This window comes from Mobula birostris, chromosome 9 (genome assembly GCF_030028105.1).
Source record: "Mobula birostris isolate sMobBir1 chromosome 9, sMobBir1.hap1, whole genome shotgun sequence".
Taxonomy (NCBI): domain Eukaryota; kingdom Metazoa; phylum Chordata; class Chondrichthyes; order Myliobatiformes; family Myliobatidae; genus Mobula; species Mobula birostris.
The window spans coordinates 50690039-50707193 of NC_092378.1; positions in this window are offsets into that span (position 1 = coordinate 50690039).

A 17155-nucleotide genomic window follows, 5' to 3' on the forward strand; every position below is an offset into this window, starting at 1 on the left:
CAATACACGTGAAAATATTAAAACAATTCCAGTAACAATATCCTTTAGGAGCCTTGGATGTCCCAAAACACTTCTGCATTAAAGTCTGTAGTGCCAATTTTGTGTATTATTGAAAATACAGAAAATGCTTCAAGGGTATCATTAAAGCTTCCTTGAAAAGCTCCTTACTGATAATAGGAACTCCTGTCCTTTGCTGCGGAAGTGGAGAAAGTACCTCTGACATATTAGTGAGAATTTCAGTGCCTTGGAGCATGAGGAGGAAGGGAGAAGCAACAGGAGAAGTGTCTGGCATCTCACAAAATCTGCCCAACCACCCTATCTGGCATCTCCTGCCCCACCTGAGTCAAAGTCCTCAGGCCTTACACTGGCTTCGTCAGGCCTCACTTTGATTCAATCATGCTCAATCAAAAGTGGTACGGTTAGTAGAACCTCTGCCCCCCACCCACCACACAGCTCCATAGTCCCAGGTTCAAGCCTGACTTAGGTGACACGCACTTTATTGTCTGGCGGCAGCAATGCAGTGCAAAGATATACAATTATTATAAGTTACAAAAATAAACAAATAATTACAATAAGGAATAATAAAGGAGTTTTGTAGTTTTCCAGGTTCGGGGGTTCAGCTCACGGCTAATAACCCTGACTAGTTGTGGAAACAGCAATGAAGAATCCTTTTATATCTGTGTGGGTTGGCATGGACAGACAGAGATGGAGGACCTTCATTGCTGCCCTCAATACCAGCAGCGTAATGGGCTGTAAGAAGTTTGTTTTCATGGACCATTCAGAGGGAAAGGAGCTGTTCCTAAAACATTGAGTGTGGGTCTTCAGGCTCATGTACTTCCTTCCCAAGGGTAGTAACAAGAAGAGGGCATGTCCCAGATGGTGATGGATGTTGACTTCCTGAGACACTGCCTCTTGAAGAGTTTGTTCTTTCTCCCTCTGACCATGTGGGCCCCCTCCAGGTGCTCCACTTTCCTCCCACGTCGCAAAGATGTGCGGGTTGGAGGGGTTACTGACTGCTGTAATTTGTCCCTAGTGTGTAAACGTGTGGTAGAACCTGGAGGGAGCTGATAGGACTGTGGGAAGAATAAAATGGGACCAGTGTAGGATCAGTGAAAATGGGTGCTCGGTGGTCAGCATGGACTCTGGGCTGAGGAGCCTGCTTCCATTCTTCATGACTCTGTGATTCTGTCTCGGTGATCACAAGGGACTGACTGAGATAGGGAAGCAGAAAGCACAGGAGCCAATTTGCACACAGCAAGATCTCTCAAAGAGTAATGAGGTGTATGATTAGATAATGTGACCTAGAGTGGCTTGTTGAGAGATAAAAATAATTTAGTCTGACAGGACTTTCAGAGGCCCTCATTATATCACCAGACAATTTGTAGATATACACCGAAATTCACTAAAACCTTATTTTAGTTGGCCAGGCTGGACCAAGCTGATAGGAAGAGGACAGTAACACATTACAACAGTGGTGTGCAGAAGAGCATCTCTGAACACAAAGCACATTGAACCTTGAAGTGGCTGAGCTACAGGAGCAGAAAACCACAAGCATACACTCAATGTCCACTTTATTGGGTACACGAGGTACCCATTGAAGTGGTCACTGAGTGTATTTCAGGGACCTTTATGGTTTGGTGAATTGGATGTCAGCAGCAGAGAGCATTTCTCCCTCCTCCAACCCCTGCATACCCCCCACCCTACATCTCCACGAACTTGCAGTAAGATCATACAGTGCCTTTCCTACTCTCTGACTAAGCTACACTGCTTGTGTGTCTAAGACAGTCAGGACTGGCATTTATTTCTCCTAAAATAGCTCCAAGCACTCTTCAATCTATTAATGCCTTTTTAAAATTCCAGCCACCACTATTGAGTTAGTAACACAGTAGCCAATAATTGCATAATCATGCCCTGTAAATAGCATATGAAATCAATGTTAATTTCAGTTGTATCTGCTGGTGTTCATTAAGAGAGCAATGCTAGGCAGGAAAAAAGCTCAATTATATTGTTTTTCTTTATAACATTGGGATTCTCCAAAGCACTCCCATTTTCAATAAAGTGTAATTGAAGTGTAATAAGCAGGCAGACTGTTTTAATGACTATGGTTGAGGGATAGATATCGGCAAATTGTCTTCAGAAGGTTTCTACATCCACATGAAAATGAAGCTACCCCTGTCCAACCCCCTCTCGTTCTGTGGTGTCTAGTCTGAGAGTGCTGGCTTCCCTCGGTGTCAAAACTTGGTGACACAACCAATACACATAAAATACTGGCGGAAATCAGCAGATCAGACAGCATCTATGGAGAGGAATGAACAGTCAACGTTTCTGGCCAAGGGCTTCATCAGGACTGGAAAGGAAGGGGGAAGAAGCCAGAACAAGAAGGAAGGTGGAGGGAAAGGAGTACATGATAGAAGGTGATAGGTGAAACCAGGTGGTGGGGAAGGTGGATGGGTGGGGGGGAGGGGCACGAAGTGAGAGGTGGAAAAGGTAAAGGTCTGAAGAAGAAGGAATCTGGTAGGAGAGGAGAGTGGACAATGGGGGAAAGGGAAGGAGAAGGGGCACCACAGGGAGGTGTAGAGAAGAGAAGGGGTAAAATGGGAGCCAGAATGGGTAATGGAAAAAGAGATGAGGGGGTGGAATTACCAGACGCTTCACAAGTCAATGTTGATGCCATCAGGTTGGAAGCTACCCAGATGGAATATGAGGTGTTGCTACTCCAGCCTGAGAGTGGCCTCATTGTGTCAGTAGAGAAGGCCATAGACTAACATATTGGAATGGGAATGGGTATGGAATTAAAATGGTTGGCGACCTGGAAATCCTGCTTGGAATTCTAGCAACTGCAGAACCTTTTGCGTTTTTAGTGAAACAAACTTTCAGTTTTGCACTGTTTTCAGCCTGAATCCTTTGGAAAACAATTTCAACCCATTGCAAGAAGCACTAGATTGTGGGAAAGTTTCACATTATTACTGAAGTGACAGAAATAGAAGAGTTTAATTGAAATGCAAAGGGAATTTACTTCATGTTGCTGGCTGTCACAGCAATGGACTCTGCCATGGCGGTCTGCATGCCCTCGCAGGCGGGTTATTTAAAAGGTTCAACAAACACCTTCGTGAGTATGCACATTCCAGCTAATTAGTCTCATTGTGGTGGTAGTTAACTCCATTTCTCTCATTTCAGTCTTGCTGAGACTTGGACAAAACAGAAACGTCAATGCTGTCTGCTTGTCGTTCTCTTGGTTCCAGGAAAGAAGACGATCACTTTAATTGACGCTGTTAAGGAACAGTATTTATTTAGTATTATGCTATTACTGAAGAGCTACTATATCAGCACTAGCTTTAGTTTGCAAATTCAAGTTAATGGTCCTGTTGGCCTAGCGTTTATTGTTTTTCCTTTATTTCTGCTCCTATTAAAAGATGGTGAACTGTTCATCTGCTTCAGTGTCCCTCCCACGGCACTTGGGCCGAAACTGCACATCCCTGCCACTGGATGCTTTATGGTTTCTGGGTGAAGATCACCATTGGGAGTGGCATCATCATCAAGAAGAATGCAGCACTTACAGGGGCTCACCAACAGCCTAGCAGTGGACAATGTACAACAGTAGCGTAGCAGTTAGTGCTATGCTGATACAGCTCGGGGCATCAGCCTTCGAAGTTCATTTCTGGTGTCCTTTGCAAGCCAGTTTGTACACACCTTTCCCTATGTGCATAGGGTTGCTCCCAGTGCTCCAGCTTCTTCCCACAGTCCAAAAACCTACAACGGTTAGTAGGTTAGTTGATCATTGTAAATTGTCCCATAATTAGGCTAGGTTTACATCAGTGGGCTGCTGGGCAGCACAGCCCGAGGGGCCAAAAGGTTCTGTACTGTATCTCTAAATAAATACGTCAATTAACACATACAGTACATACATATCTGAAGGCTTTCTCAGTGAGGTCCACATTCACAGTTGAAAGTAAAATTATTATCAAAGTATAAATATGTCACCACATATACAACCCTAAGATTCATTTTCTCATAGGCATACTCAATAAATCCAAAAACCATAATAGAATCAATGAAAGACAATCAACTAGTGTGCAAAAGACAACAAACTGTGCAAATACAAAAAGAAAGAAAAAATTAAAAAATATAAAAGCAATAAATATCGAGAACATGAGATGAAGAGTCCTTAAAAGTGAGTCTATAGGTGGTGGGAACATTTCAGTGATGGGAAGAGTGAAGTTGAGTGAAGTTATCCCCACTGGTTCAGGAGCCTGATGGTTGAGGGGTAATAACTGTTCCTGAACCTGGTGGTGTGAGTCCTGAGGCTCCTGTACCTCCTTCCTAATGGTCGCAGCGTGAAGAGATCACGACCTGGGTGGCGTGGGTTCCTGATGGCGGATGCTGCCGCATGTTGAAGACGTTTAAATTAATAAATCCAGATTATTTCTGAATTTGGCAGAGAAACAGTAAATGTCTAAGCTACCTTTGTTTTCCTTGATGGTAGAGATCAAGACAAGTTGAGTTTATTTGTCATGTGCGCAAGAACGGTGAGGTACAGGTACAATGAAAAACCTGTTTGCAGCTTCATCTCAGCAAGAGAGGCACGAACACACAGAGAATATAAATAAGGTATAACTTACACAAGACAGTGGAGAAAAAGAGTGTGTAAAATAAGGCAGTTATGTAAAAAATACTATTAGATCAAGTCCGTGGCAGTGCAGGAGGTAATCAGTCGTGTCCCATTAGGATCATAACAACATAACAAATAGGAGCAGGATTAGGCCATCTGTCCTGTCGAGCCTGCTCCGCCATTCAATAAGATCATGGCTGATCTGGCCATGGACTCATCTCCACCTATCTGACGTTTCCCCATAACCCTCAATTTCCCTACTGTGCAAAAATCTATCAAACCTTGTCTTAAATATATTTACTGAGGTAGCTTCCACTGCTTCGTTGGGCAGAGAATTCCAGATTCACCACTCTCTGGGAAAAGCAGTTCTTCCTCAACTCTGTTCTAAATCTACCCCCCTGAATCTTGAGACTATGTCCCCTAGCTCTAGTCTCACTTACCAGTGGGAACAACGTTCTTGCCTCTATCTTATATATCCCTTTCATAATTTTATATGCTTCTCTCTCACTTCAAATTGATTGGTCCGCTGCTCGTGTACCGAGCCCCACGAAACATTCCTTTTTTAAACTCTTCTCCCTGACCTGTGTGAAGCTCTCTCTCTTCGAATCGATTGGTCCACCGCTGCTAATCAGGGTTGTACATGTCAGTTCAAGAAACCGATGGTTGTAGGAAGGTAGCTGTTCCTGAACCAGATGATGTGGGACTTCACTGGCCTCCCATTGATGGACTCTTGCAGCTTCAATAAAGCAGCCAACATAATCAAAGATCCCACCCATCCTGGAAATTCTTTCTTCTCCCCCTCTCACCGGGCAGAAGATACAAAACCCTGAAAGCTCATATGATTATGCTCGAGGACATCTCCAACCTGCCATTATACAACTATTAAACCATTCCCTAGTGTGGACCCTTGACCAGACAATCTCCTTTGTTACGGCCTTTCAAATAATTGTCTGCCTGCACTGTACTTTCTCTGTAACAGTAACACAATATTCTGAAGGCAGCTGAGAGAAGAGGGACTGGCCCAGCTGGTGGGGATCCTTGATGATCGATGCTGCCCTCCTGAGGCAGGGTCTCAGATAGATGTTGCTAATGGTGGGGAGGACTGTGCCTACAAGGAATGAGGTTTTCTGAAGAGCATGTAATGCATTGTAGCATCAACACTGCATCAGGGCGCTGATTGAGAGAATATTTTTCTCGCCAAAAGTTGATATTATTCACGATAAAAAAAAACAGTTTCAAAAAGAAGATGCAGTACAATATAAACTTTTTGCATTTGCTGTCAGTACTTTACATAGTGCAAAACTTTAGGGAGAGAGGAAAGAACACAAACAAAACCTTGCATCAGTACCATCACTTCACCCTTTCCATTGTTTGAAGGGCTTCCCCACCCAACTCCTGCTCCTCCACATGTGGTAGCAGAAGGCTATACTGTGGTCCTTCCCCACAGAGACTTAGCATTGTCCTCACAAAGGTTCAGTGCGACCTTCAGTACATACCCCTGTGGCCTGGACTGCATCAATCGCTCTGCCTGACAACGAATGCAAGTTGTATACAGCAACTTGCATTTATATAGCACCTTGTAAACCTCCCAAAGCATACCATAGGGAGTGTGAGAAAAATTTTTAAAAATAACTGTAAATCAAATGGAGAAGTTGTATTGCCAAACAGGTACATCTAGAGTGAGATGGAGATGTTCATAGAACATAGAGCATAGAACAGTCAGCACAGTACTTGCCCTTTCAGCCATGATGTTGTGTCAACTTTTTAACCTTCTCCAAGATCAATCCAACCCTTCCTTCCCCTTAGCCCTCCATATTTCTATCATTCATGTGCCTCTCTAAGAGTCTCTTAAATGTCCCTAATGTATCTGCCTCTACCACCACCATTCAAAGCACCCATCAGTCTCTGTATAAAAAAAAACTCCCTTATTTTAACCCCCCTGATACTGTCTTCCAATTACTTTAAAATTATGCTGTCTTGTATTAGTCATTTCCACTCTGGAAAAAAGTCTCTGGGGGTCCACTCAATCTACTGTATGTCTCTTATCATCTTATACACCACTATCAAATCACCTTCAAAGAGCCCTCGCTTGCTCAACCTACCCTTATAAGCCATGCTCTCATATCCAGGAGGCATCCTGGTAAATCTCCTCTGTAGCCTCTCTAAAGCTTCCATATCTTTCCTATGATAAGGCAACCAGAACTGAAGACAATACTCCAGGTGCGATCTAACCAGGGTTTTATAGAACAGCAACGTTAGCTTGCAGCTCTTGAACTCAATGCTCTAACCAGTAGGTTCAGTAGGTACATTTAATGTCAGAGAAATGTATACCATATACATCCTGAAATCCTTTTTCTTCACAAACATTCACAAAAACAGAGAAGTGCCCCAAAGAATGAATGACAGTTAAATGTTAGAACCCCAAAGTCCCCCCCCCCCAGCTCCCCCTCCCACGCACAAGCAGCAGAAAGGCAATGCCCCCCACCAGCAAAAAGCATTAGCACTCTCCACCAGGCACTCAAGCATGCAGCAAGCATCAGTAAAGACACAGACTTGCAGTACCCCAAAGACTAGTCGTTCACCCAGTAATTCGACATACCACGCAGTGGAAAATTAACTAGCTGTGACGAGGACAATGGGCAGTGTGTAGGAGTCCTGAACTCTTGGTTGGATGTGGGCTCAAGGCGAACTAAGACTTAGAGGTCATAGATTGAGGGTGAAAGATGAAATGTTTTAGGGGAATTTCTTTACTCAGAGGGTACTAGGAGTATGGAATAAGCTGCTAGTGGAAGCAATGGATGCGGGTTCGATTTCAACAGCTAAAAGAAACTTTGATAGGTACATGAATGGGAGGAGTATGGTGGGCTATGGTCCAGGTGCAGGTCTATGGGATTAGACAGATTAGTAGTTTGGCACAGACTGGATGGGCCAAAGGGTCTGTTTCTGTGATGAGATAAAGAGTGAGGAAGTAGAGGGATTCAAATCTTTGAATGAGCCATCTAAGAAGTCCACTTGCTGATTCGTCAGCAGGATGAACCCCTGAAGAAAGGCCAAATTTTTTCCCATCAAACCGCAGTAAGCAATAAGATTTCCACCTATGCCATGTTCCACAAAGAACGCTGATGGATTGGCTTTTCCAGCTGTCGCTGCAAGCCAACATCTGCTGTGTGCATTCACTTGTAATTCATTTCTATCACCTCCACGCACACTGCTCTATTTTAACCACGCATTTTGCTGATGTGTCAGTTCCTGCTGCGTCTCAGTGAGATGAAGAGAAAGATAATACCTCATCTCCACTGTCGATTGTGGCAAACTGGAACTAAAGGCTCTTGCTGTACGTTCATAAAATTCTGTTTATGGAATAGCCAGCTCTGAAGTGCTTTAAAGTGAAGGGCAGTGCAGCAGTTAGTGCAATACCTCACAGCATCAGGCGTAAAATCAGGGTTCAATCCCCCCCGCTGTCTGTAAAGATTTTCTGCATTCTCTCTGTGATCGTTTGTGTTTCCTCTGGGTGCTCCACTTTCCTCCCACATTCCAAAGACGTAAGGGTTAGTTAAGTTGTGGGCATGCTAAGTTGTCAGCAGGAGAATGGCGGGATTTGCGGGCTGTCTCCAGCACATCCTTAGACTGTGTTGCTCATTGATGCAAATGACATGTTGCACTGCATGTGGCAAATAAAGCTAATCTTTCAAAAATCCTTTATCTTTAAAAATGAGCCAGGAGACTTGAGAACGGAGCAGACAGGACAAATTTGTTCTATTGTTCTATTATTTCTTGCAAGAAAACGAATCTCAGGGTAGTACATGGTGACATTTACATATCTTGACAATACTTTTCATTTGATCTTTGGTAGGGTGAAGCAGAAGGGATGTAGTAAATAGGTTTAGATTATGAAGACACACAGTCCTCTTTTATTGTCAATTAGTAATGCATGCATTAAGAAATGATACAATATTTCCTCTGGTGTGATATCACAAAACACAAGACAGACCAAGACTGAAAAAAACTAACAAAACCACATAATTATAACATATAGTTACAAAGTGCAACAATACCATAGCTTGATGAAGAAGTCCATGAGCACAGTAAAAGTTCAAAGTCTCTCAAATGTCCCACATCTCATGCAGAAGGGAGAAGGAAGAAAAACTCTCCCTGCCATACCCGACCACAGTCCGACTCTGAGTCATACGAAAACTTCGAGCTCTGATCAGCTCTTCGACACCGAGTACTGAGTTCCATCTCTATCCGAATGATTCAACCTCCATCTCAGTAGCCAAGCCGGGGATTTTGAGGCCTTCCCTCCGAAAGATTCCCGATCGCGCAATAACAACAGCAACGAACTGGCGTTTCAGAAATTTTTCCAAATGTTCCTCTGTGCTTTCACGTCCGTCTCCATCAAATCAGAATTGTCCACAGCCCCTATTTAACGGATACGATATCATTTTTCACCGGAAGGCTGCGTACGCGCGGCGCGCTGCTCTCTCTCTTCCCGGCCTCTTTGGTTTGGTGCAGATAGCTACAAGGGTGACATAGCCATGGTGGTCTGAAGTCCCTGCACAGTGAATATGACTTTAAAGATTCACTCTCAAGTAATATCTTCCATGATCACAGAGCATCTGCCACAGACAATATGTAGGTTTGAATTTAGTCACAATTTTGCAATAGACAGCCACGTGATTTTGCTCCGGATTGAAGCCTCCACAGCCTGCTCTTGTTTCCACCTGCGTTTATAACATTGTATGCACCCTGATCACTTCTGTACTGAGAAGGCAAGGTTTGTTGATGATATGGATGCTGATGAAAGAAGCTGCTGACCATCTGTAGCAGTTTCATTGAGGAGGACAATCTGTTGGAATTTTTGGAGAAAATAACATGCGGGAGAGACAGAGGAGAGTCAGTGGATGCTTAATACTTAGATTTTCAGAAGGCCTTTGATAAGGTGCCACACAAGGGTCTGCTAAACAAGAGCCCATGGCATTACAGGAAAGACACCAGCATGGACAGAAGATTAGCTGGCTGGCAGAAGGCTAAGAGTGGGAATCAAGGGAGCCTTGAGTTGTTGGCTACCAGTGACTAGTGGTGTTCTGCAGGGGCTTGTGTTGGGACCACTTCTTTTCTCATTATTTGTCAATGATTTGGATGGTGGAATTGATGGCTTTGTGGTCAAGTATGTGGATGATACAAAGATAGGTGGAGAGGAAGGTAGTGTTGAGGAAGTAGGAGTCTGCAGAAGGATTTAGATAGATTGGGAGAATGGGCAAAAACGTGGCAGGTGGAATATGATGTAGGTAAGTGTACGGTCATGCACTTTGGTAGAAGGAGTCAAATTGTAGAATATTTTCAAAACGGAGAAAATTCAGAAGTCAGAGGTGCAAAAGGACTCTTTTTAGATTAGATTATGAGGACACACAGTCCTCTTTTATTGTCATTTAGTAATGCATGCATTAAGAAATGATACAATGTTTCTCCAGGATGATATCACAGAAACACAAGACAAACCAAGACTGAAAAACTGACAAAAACCACATTATTATAACATATAGTTACAACAGTGCAAAGCAATACCATAATTTGATAAAGAACGTTAAGAAAAAGTCTCAAAGTCTCTCGAAAGTCCCATTATCTCATGCAGACGGTAGAAGGAAGAAAACTCTTCCTGCCATGAACCTCCAGCGCCGCAAACTTGCCGATGCAGCACCCTGGAAGCACCCGACCACAGCCGACTCTGGAATCCATCCGAAAACTTCAAGCCTACGACCGGCCCTCCGACACCAAGCACCGAGCAGCATCTTTGCCGAGCGCTTCGACCCCGGCCTCGGCCGCCAAGCACTAGGCAAAGCCAAGGATTTGGAGCCTTCCCCTCCGGAGATTCTCGATTGCACAGTAGCAGCAGCAGCGAAGCGGGCATTTCAGAAGTTTCTCCAGATGTTCCTCTGTGCTTCTCACATCTGTCTCCATCAAATCAGGATTGTGCATGGTACCTACTTAACAAATAGAATATAGAACATAGAACATAGAATAGTACAGCACAGTACAGGCCCTTCGGCCCACAATGTTATGCCGACCCTCAAACCCTGCCTCCCATATAAGCCCCCACCTTAGATTCCTCCATATACCTGTCTAGTAGGCTGTTAAACTTCACAAGTGTATCTGCCTCCACCACTGCCTCAGGCAGTGCATTCCACGCACCAACCACTCTCTGAGAGAAAAACCTTCCTCTAATATCCCCCTTGAACTTCCCACCCATTACCTTAAAGCCATGTCCTCTTGTATTGAGCAGTGGTGCCCTGGGGAAGGGGCACTGGCTATTCACTCCATCTATTCCTCTTATTATCTTGTACACCTCTATCATGTCTCCTCTCATCCTCCTTCTCTACAAAGAGTAAAGCCCTAGCTCCCTTAATCTCTGATCATAATGCATACTTTCTAAACCAGGCAGCATCCTGATAAATCTCTTCTGTACCCTTTCCAATGCTTCCACATCCTTCCTATAGTGAGGTGACCAGAACTGGACACAGTACTCCAAGTGTGGCCTAACCAGAGTTTTATAGAGCTGCATCATTACATCGCAACTCTTAAACTCTATCCCTCGACTTATGAAAGCTAACACCCCATAAGCTTTCTTAACTACCCTATCCACCTGTGAGGCAACTTTCAGGGATCTATGGACATGTACCCCGAGATTCCTCTGCTCCTCCACACTACCAAGTATCCTGCCATTTACTTTGTACTCTGCCTTGGAGTTTGTCCTTCCAAAGTGTACCACCTTACACTTCTCCGGGTTGAACTCCATCTACCACTTCTCAGCCCACTTCTGCATCCTATCAATGTCTCTCTGCAATCTTTGACAATCCTCTACACTATCTACAACACCACCAACCTTTGTGTCGTCTGCAAACTTGCCAACCCACCCTTCTACCCCCACATCCAGGTCGTTAATAAAAATCACAAAAAGTAGAGGTCCCAGAACAGATCCTTGTGGGACACCACTAGTCACAATCCTCCAGTCTGAATGTACTTCCCCCACAACCACCCTCTGCTTTCTGCAGGCAAGCCAATTCTGAATCCACCTGGCCAAACTTCCCTGGATCCCATGCCTTCTAACTTTCTGAATAAGCCTACCATGTGGACCCTTGTCAAATGCCTTACTAAAATCCATATAGATCACATCCACTGCACTACCTCATCTATATCCTGGTCACCTCCTCAAAGAACTCTATCAGGCTTGTTAGACATGATCTGCCCTTCACAAAGCCATGCTGACTGTCCCTGATCAGACCATGATTCTCTAAATGCCTATAGATCCTATCTCTAAGAATCCTTTCCATCAGCTTTCCCACCACAGACGTAAGGCTCACTGGTCTATAATTACCCAGACCATCCCTACTACCTTTTTTGAACAAGGGAACAACGTTTGCCTCCCTCCAATCCTCCGGTACCATTCCCGTGGACAACGAGGACATAAAGATCCTAGCCAGAGGCTCAGCAATCTCTTCTCTCGCCTCGTGGAGCAGCCTGGGGAATATTCCATCAGGCCCCGGGGACCTATCTGTCCTAATGCATTTTAACAACTCCAACACCTCCTCTCCCTTAATATCAACATGCTCCAGAACATCAACCTCACTCATATTGTCCTCACCATCATCAAGTTCCCTCTCATTGGTGAATACCGAAGAGAAGTATTCATTGAGGACCTCGCTCACTTCCACAGCCTCCAGGCACATCTTCCCACCTTTATCTCTAATCGGTCCTACCTTCACTGCTGTCATCCTTTTTTTCTTCACATAATTGAAGAATGCCTTGGGGTTTTCCTTTACCCTACTCACCAAGGCCTTCTCATGCCCCCTTCTTGCTCTTCTCAGCCCCTTATTAAGCTCCTTTCTTGCTTCCCTATATTCCTCAATAGACCCATCTGATCCTTGCTCCGATATCATTCCGGAGCGGCCGCGCACGCTGCGTCGCGCCGCCACCTTCTTCTCTCCTCCTTGGAGACTCTTGAGTCGTCATGCAGGCTTCATTAAAAGTTAATTTTCAGGTTGAGTTGGAGGTAAGGAAGGCAAATGCAATGTTAGCATTCATTTCAAAGGAACTAGAATATGAAAGCAAAGATGTAATACTTTGTAAGACATTGGTCAAAATGCACTTGGAGTGTTGTGAGAAATTTTGGGTCCCTTATCGAAGAAAAACTGTGCTGCATTGGAGAGGGACCAGAGGAGGTTCACAAAAATAATTCCAGAAGTGAAAAAGTTAATATATGAGAAGTGTTTGATGGCTCTAGGCCTGTACTTGCTGAAGTTTCGAAGAATGAAGGGGGGATCTCATTGAAACCTATTGTATATTGAAAGCCCCAGACAGAGTGGATATAGAGAGGATGTTTCCTGTAGTGAAGAAATCTAGATCCAGAGGGCACTGCCTCAGAATAGTGGGATGCCCCTTTAGAACAAGATGAGGAAAATTTTATTTTTCCAGGTGGTAGTGAATCGGTGGAATTCTTAGCCACAGACAGCTGTGGAGTCCAAGTAACTGGTATATTTAAGGCGGAGGTTGATAGCTTATTGATTATTAAAGGTATCTAAGATTACAAGGAGAAATCAAGAGAATGAGGTTGAGTGAGATAATAAATCAGCCACAATCGAATGGTGGATCAGACTTGATCGGCCTAATGGCCTAATTCTGCCCCTATATCATATGGTGTTATGGTTTTATATGACAAGATAGTGTTCACTCCAGTTCCACCGTAAAACTCGAACAAGAGAAAATCTGCAGGTGCTGAAAATCCAAGCAACACACACAAAATGCTGGAGGAACTCAGCAGGCCAGGTAGTATCTATGGAAAAAAGTACAGTCAATGTTTTGGGTCAAAACCCTTCAGCAGGACTCACCATAACACTATAACCTGCACATTTAACGCACCCCAACAAACAACTCCCTCAGACAAACAACATTCACCCTGCTGATCTGAGGGCTTGCTTGTTGCCCTGACACCGTGATACAATGTCTGTGATCTCTCTCCTGTACTCTCACTGATGGGATTCCTCGTTCTCTCTCACCACAAAATAAAATCAAACAAATAAACCTGAGCTGCTCCCCAGTGCGTGCAATGTGCCAACGTCCTTACAGCACTCAGTAACTAAAATGAACAGAATTACCAGGGTAGTCTATATTCTTTTCCAAGTCATGAATAAAAACATGAGGTTCGGTTTTGAAGACAGCCATCTCTACCAACAGAGCATTCAGCTAATCAGCACATCACAAATGTAATTGAGAACAATATTGGATTCTGCCCAGTGAAATCAATTGCTTCAAATTAGATTTACGAAAAGCATACAATTTTATTCAGCTGTTGCTTTTTAATTTATTCATGCCACTGTGAAGCCCATTCCTTACTGGCTATCACTAATTGCCCTTGGAAAAGAGGTGATCGGATAATTTGTTGAGTGGCTTGCTCACTGATTTCATAGAGCAGTTATTCAGTCACATTGCTATGAGTCTGGTGTCACATATAGGCCAGACTGGGTAAGAGCGGCACATTTCCTTCCCTCAAGGGCAATAGCAAGCCAGATGGGTTTTTACTGTTTGATAGTTTCATGATCACTATTACAGATGCTAGTTGTTTTTCCCGGATTTATTTAATTAGCTAAATTTAAATTCCCCAGGACTCAGCTCATGTCTTTGGCCCATTAATCCAGCCTCTATACCAGGTCTAGTAACATGACACAGTGCTTAGCCCTCAGAACATTTTATGAATTTATTTTAAAATGTGTGGTCTTCATTCAAACTAAAATTTCCTTATGGCACAGAATCAGACCATTAAGTCAATCGACTCTGAGCACACACCCCTCAGTCCCTTCCTCCCACTTATCAGCCAGAAATCCGGCCTCTACAACATGGCCATGTAATCCTTCCACTACCCAACTAATTATCAAATTTATTACCAAAGTACATATATGTTACCACATACTACCTTTGGATTAATTTCCTTGCAGGCATTTATAGGATATAAAGAAATAAGATCATAAGACCATAAGACATAGGAGCAGAATTGGGCCATATGGCCCATCAAGTCTACTCCATCATTCCATCATGGCCGAGTTATTATTCTTCTCAGCCCCATTCTCCTGTCCTCTCCCTGTAACATTTGGTATACAATAAAATTCATAAAAAACTATACACAAGGAAAGACTGAAAGACAACCAATGTGCAAAAGAAGACAAATAGTTCAAATAAAAAAACCTAAATAATACTGAGAATATGAGTTGTAGAGTGTTTGTCAGCGAGTCCGTAATTTCTGCAATCAGTTCATTGTTGAGGTGAGTAAAGTTATCCTCCCTGGTTCCGGTGCCTGATGGTTATAGGGTAACAGCTGTTCCTGAACCTGCTGGTGTGGGATCTAAGGCTTCTGTACCTTCTGCTTGATGACAGTAGCAAGAAAAGAGCATAGCCTGGATGGTGTGAGGTCCCTGCTTTCTTGTGGCAGCGCTCCTTGTAAATGTGCCCAATGGCAGGGAGGGCTTTGCCTGGGAAGGACTGGGCTGTATCCATCATTTGCCATTCTTGGGCATTGTTATTTCCATATTAGGCCATGACGTAACCAGTCAGGATACTCTCTATAGAAGTTTGTTGAAGTTTTAGGTTGACATGCCAAATCTACGCAAACATGTGGATGGAAACTGGAGCACCCAGGGCAAGCCCATACATTCACAGACTCCATATAGACAGCACCAGCTATGAGGATCGATCCCAGGTTTCTGGAGATGTGAGGCAATAGAAACCTGCTGTGGGCTACATTCCTCATTACATTCTCCACTGCGAGCATCTGCAGTGCTGTCAGCTGAGTTCAATATTCCGCTTTCTGTACCTACATTTGAATAACTGGATAAAAAGTTAGTTCCAGCACAGACCTCTGATGACAGCCCAATGAACACCTCTCCAACTTAAGAAATATACAATAAAGATGAACTTTTGATCTTCTAATCTACCTCATCATGAATCTTGCTGTTTCTTTGTCTGCCTGCAGTGCATGTTCTCTGTAACTTTAACACTGCATTCTGCTTTCTTTTTACCAACTCCATGTATTTATCTATGGAATGAATCTGTGGATATACATAAAAACAAAAGCTGCATCTCAGTATTAATGAAATTACTGATTATAATTACAATATTCACTTAAATTAATCTTGTGCATCCTATCCACCAGCTTTGGTTCTGCAGCATTTTTTTACTGCAACATGCCTCTGCAATAAACGAGGCATGTTATAAAGTTGTGCAGCTAGGAGCACCACTGCTTCACTGCTCCTGCAAGCTGGGTTCAATCCTGAACTCAGATACTGTCTGAACGGAGTTTGCATGTTCTCCCTGTGACAGCATGGGCTTCTTCCAGGTGCTCCGGTTTTCCCCCACATCCCAAAGAAACGCAGATTAGTGGATTAGATGACCACTGAAAATTGTCCTTGGTGCTGGTGGGAGAATCGATGAGGGAATTGATGGGAATGATCCCAGGAATGAAAGAGTTAACATATGAGGAGCACTTGAATCTTTGAATCTTTGAATTTGATGCTTCTAGTCCTGTGTTCGCTGGAGTTTTGAAGAATGGGCAGGGGTCGCATTGAAACCATTCAAATATTTAGAGGTCTAGATAGAGTGGATGTGGAGAGGATGTTTCCTATTGAGAAGGAGCCTACGGTGAAAGGGCACAGCCTCGGAATAGAAAGACGTCCCTTTGGAGCAAAGATGCGGAAGAATTTCTTCACCCAGAGGGTGGTGAATCTGTGAAATTCATTGCCGCAGACAGCAGGTCATTGGGTATGGTTAAGGTGGAAGTTGACTGATCCTTGATTAGTAAAGGCACCAGTGGTTATGAGAAAAAGGCAGGGAAATGGGGTTGCAAGGGATAATAAACAAGCCATGATTGAATGACGAAGCAGACCTGATGGGCCAGATGGTCTAACTCTGCTTCTTGGTCTTGTGGAATGTGGGGATCTGTGTAGAAGGGTGGTTAATGGCGAACATAAATCTGATATACTAAAAGGTTTGATTCTGTACTTATAACACTAAGCCAACTGTGAAAAATTTTACGGGGTATCTTCTGAACATCCATGTGCACAACATTTAGCGGATTGCTTTTATTTATGTGATCACAGATATAAAACACAGCCCAACTTTAATAAATCTGCGTTGGCTGCCCTCAATTATCCCATCCATTTCTAAGTGTGCATTAATTTGATCATGAATTATGGATTCTGAAACTTTGCTCACAGCTGTCCTTAGAGTAATTGGCTTCTAGTTATCCAGCAAATCTGGTGCAATAAACTGCATTGGTTTTGTTTTTGTCTAGTGTTACTTTCTGGTAGATTGGATTTGCAGTTTACACCAGGAAATGGATACCTGTATGTGGTCTGTCTGAGAATTGCCAGGCAGTTAGAAAGATCAAGAATCTGTATTTTTTCCGTATGTTCCCAACTAAATGAAATAATTCTTTGTTGACACTGTGACTGATTATTTTTTTCTGCAAAGTTAAATTTCACTTAATAAAGAATATCTTTAGCT